Genomic DNA, 3,619 nt, shown 5'->3' with positions numbered 1-3,619 from the left:
AAAAAAAAAAATAAATAAATAAAATGCTCATTGTTTTAGGGTAAATACTTGGGCCTTAATGTATTTATTTTGTAATATTCAATTTTCACTCAATAAAGATTTAATAAGTAAATGGAGTAAAAGTGAAGCAGATATAAATGGAAAGGTTTATAGTTCATCACTCTCTTACCCTCTTTCCCCTCCCCCAAAGCTGAGAGTACAGGGAAATTTGAATGCAATACTCAGGTTGCCTGCTTTGAAACTGCTGTCCTGCTGGTGTTCACAAAGGGCTCCGTGTAAACTCAAGACCCACATGATATTAGGAACTCTTAGGTGCCTCTCAGACACCACTGGTCCAAACTCTAATCAGTAAAGTTAGAAATTCAAGAGCCTCTCTTGGCAGCTGACAGTTCACCAACAGAATTACCTTCACACATGAGAGTGAAAACTACCACCATCATCCACTAATACCTGAGTCTTTGGTGCTGGCTTGCTAGGTAGGAGATCTGGGGCAAATCCTGTAGCTTCTCTGGGCTGGTTTCATCTGTAAAATAGGAAAAGTGGTAAATGAGATACAATGAGTGAAACTCCTTTATAAACTAAACCATTGCACAAGAATAAGGAGTTCTTTGTCCAGGCCCTGCTCTTCAACAAAGTTCCTGCAGGCTGGATGTGGTGGCTCACACCTATTAACCATAGCAGTGTGAGAGGCCGAGGCAGGAGGACTGCTTGTACTCAGTTGTTGGTGACTAGCCTGAGCAAGAGTGAGAGACCCCATCTTTATTAAAGCAGAAAAACTATTCAGGTGTTGTGGCCAGCACCTGTATTCCTAGCTATTAGGGATGCTAAGGCAGGAAGATCACTTGAGCCCGGGAGTTTGAGGTTGCTATAAACTAGGCTGACACCATAGCACTCTAGCTTGGGCAATAGAGTGAGACTCTAACCCTCCCCCGAAATAAAATAAATAAAATAGTTCCTGAATGATCCCAATGGCTGCCCCCACCCCTGCCAATGAGCCATAAGGTTTAGAGGTATCCTTTGTCTAGTTAAGGAACCCCTTTATGATTACATGCATAGACTCTGTGATACACACAGGCATTACTCCTGGGAGAAATTAGAGAGCCCTCAAAGATTAAAAATTACTACTCTGAAGAAGGGTTTCATAACCTAAGTACCACTGGCATTTTGGACCAGAGAGTCCTTGCTGTAAGTTGCTGTACTGTTGAAACTAGGATGTTTAGTGGCCTCTATCTCTAGCCTCTACCTGCTCTGAATGCCCCCCTACACCCAAAGTTATGACAACTAACATTGATCAATGTCCCCTGAGGAGCAAAACTGCCCAAGAACTACTGCTCCAAAGCAACTGAGAAATGCAGAGAGTACGTGGCGCCTGTGGCTCCGTGGGTAGGGTGCCAGCCACATACACCAAGGCTGGCAGGTTTGAACGTGGCCCAGGCCAGCTAAAGCAACAATGGCAGTTGCAATAACAACAAAAAATAGCTGGGCTTTGGGGCAGGTGCCTGTAGTCCCAGCTACTTGAGAGGCTGAGGCAAGAGAATCCTTAAGGCCAGGAGTTTGAGGTTGCTGTGAGCTGTGACACCACAGCAACAGCCTGACACTCTGTCTCAAAAATAAATAAATAAATAAAAGAAATGCAGAGGGTACAGAAAGAGTGCTCCCAGTTAATGGGACCCCCCCAGCCCCATAGCACCTAAACATCCTCAATAAGAATCTTAGTTATTTGTACTCCTCTTGCACCTGTCCCAACGTATCAAGTCTCATTCCCTTTACACCTGATCACGCTCATCTTCCATCTCCTTCCCACTCCCATTTTACCTTAGAACTTGGCTCTTCATCATCTCTTTTCAGCCCACACCAAACATTCCTACCTGTCTTGCTGTCCTCAGCATGGGCCATTCCAATTCTCCCCAGAAGGTGCCCATGGGTTACTCTTCCTAAGCTTAACTTTCATCATTGTCCCTCCGCAGTAAAAACCGTCTGTCTCAGCAGCTCCACAATCTAGCCCAAACCTCATACACCAGTTCAACTGGTAGCATTTGGAAAAGGAACAAAACAAATCTCATCCAATGACACAAGAAAATCTAAATCAAGTCCTGAAAATCACACTGACTCCAGAAAGCAGAAATGCCAAAATAAAAATGTACTCTTTCTTTGGAATTGAAGTTTGCATGTGTTTATCTGATTATGGAACTTGGCATCCTCCAAATATAAAGGAAATGAAGGGTTTCAAACTGTCAGACCCGTTAGGTCCTGATTCATTGGGTTAGCAGCAGTCTTTTGGAATGGCGTGGAACAGAATGGAATACATTTGTATGAGAACAGATTTGGCTGCGTCATGTGAGCCTTCCCTTTAAACGTGTGGCTCAGTGATCTAGCAGGCAAAGGGTATACATGTAAAATAAATATTTTCGGTGTAGCTTGAGTCAAAAAAGTTTGAAAGCTGTAACTGGCAATCTATAGAAACAGAAGTGGAAGGTTTAGGAGGGTTAAACCCAGCAAAAAGTGCAAGGTCACGGGGACCTCCAGAGCTGCAGAGATGGGATGGGACTGAGGCGGGTGGTAGCTCCGGGGAGCGCAGAACCAGTGGGACGGACACGGCCAAGAAAGGCGGGTAAATGTGTGGCTCCCTGGTTTAGGAGTATCAGTCCAGGGGGCTGGTGGGTTCCGGGAAGGAGAAGAATCGCTGGCTACACAAGGAAGCAGCTCGAACGCTGGGACTCACAGCCGAGGGACCCCTTCCCCAGCCCTGGGGACCTACGGGAAATCCAGGCCGGGGGGCGTTCACACCGCAGGACATGGGACCCTCCCCACCCGCTGGGGCCCGTCCTCACCGACGGTAGCCGGGCCCTCCCTCTCCGGCGCCAGAGCCGCAGCGCAACCCCGGGATTCGGCCGCTGCAGCCAAAGGGATCAACCTGTCGGCCCAGGCCGCTACAGCCACCACAACCCCTGCGCCCGCTCCCCGCCCGCACCTGCGCACTCGGGAGCGAGCCCCGTGCCCGCGCGTGCGCGACCCCGCAAGCCTCTAGGAAAGTCCTGGTGGACTCCTTGAGAGCAGGCGCAGTAGGGCCGCGCGACCCATTCCTTGATCAATTCTGCATCTCCGGGTCTTCCCTGAGTGGCGCTGAGCTGTCAGGCCAATCGGCGTGAGGGGCAGGTCCATGACTCAGGAGAAGACGAAGCCATCCGGGGATTGGGCGCCGTGGTGCAGAGGTGGAGCATCGGCCAGACTTGGGGCTCCGATGGGTACCATGGGCGGGGCGCTGTGCACTAGGGGGCTTGGTGGGCCCGCGATACCCTCCTCAGGAGTCCAACTTCCGCTCAAGGAGCCGGAGTGTTTATTTAAATGTATCCTTAGGCTCATCACTTTCCTGAGTCAGAGAGAGAAAATTTCTTGTCCATTTCACTGGGGCCTTCAAATGACACAACTTTAAATCTGGGACAATTTGAGATTCAGAATAAATGATAGTAACGGCTTATAACCTTGAATAAAATAAGAATCTATGAGAGGATAGTGAGGTAAATAAGTAAACAGGGGAGAGTGAGCGCTCTTTCTTACAGTAGAACGCCAACTAACAGCTACTCAGGAGGTAATAGAATCGCTTAAGCGCAAGATTGCT

At 48.4% G+C, this 3,619-nt stretch overlaps 1 protein-coding gene across 5 annotated transcripts in view; it reads right to left on the bottom strand.

The window, feature by feature from the left end:
* The window catches only part of FLYWCH1 (FLYWCH-type zinc finger 1), a 45,177-nt gene that overhangs the window by 28,851 nt on the left and 12,707 nt on the right, over positions 1-3,619 (bottom strand). For 3 of the 5 annotated variants that reach the window (XM_012805663.2, XM_023513873.1, XM_023513872.1), the window contains exons 1-2: positions 2,832-2,957; positions 451-523 (exon numbers count right to left, since the gene is read on the bottom strand). The gene's annotated coding sequence lies outside the window, so the exon portion shown is untranslated. The other 2 variants (XM_023513871.1, XM_023513870.1) reach the window with 2 other exon arrangements.

Source organism: Otolemur garnettii, unplaced genomic scaffold, assembly GCF_000181295.1.
Source record: "Otolemur garnettii isolate 467f Iridium unplaced genomic scaffold, OtoGar3 scaffold00044, whole genome shotgun sequence".
Classification (NCBI taxonomy): domain Eukaryota; kingdom Metazoa; phylum Chordata; class Mammalia; order Primates; family Galagidae; genus Otolemur; species Otolemur garnettii.
This window is presented reverse-complemented; position numbering and strand designations above follow the sequence as displayed.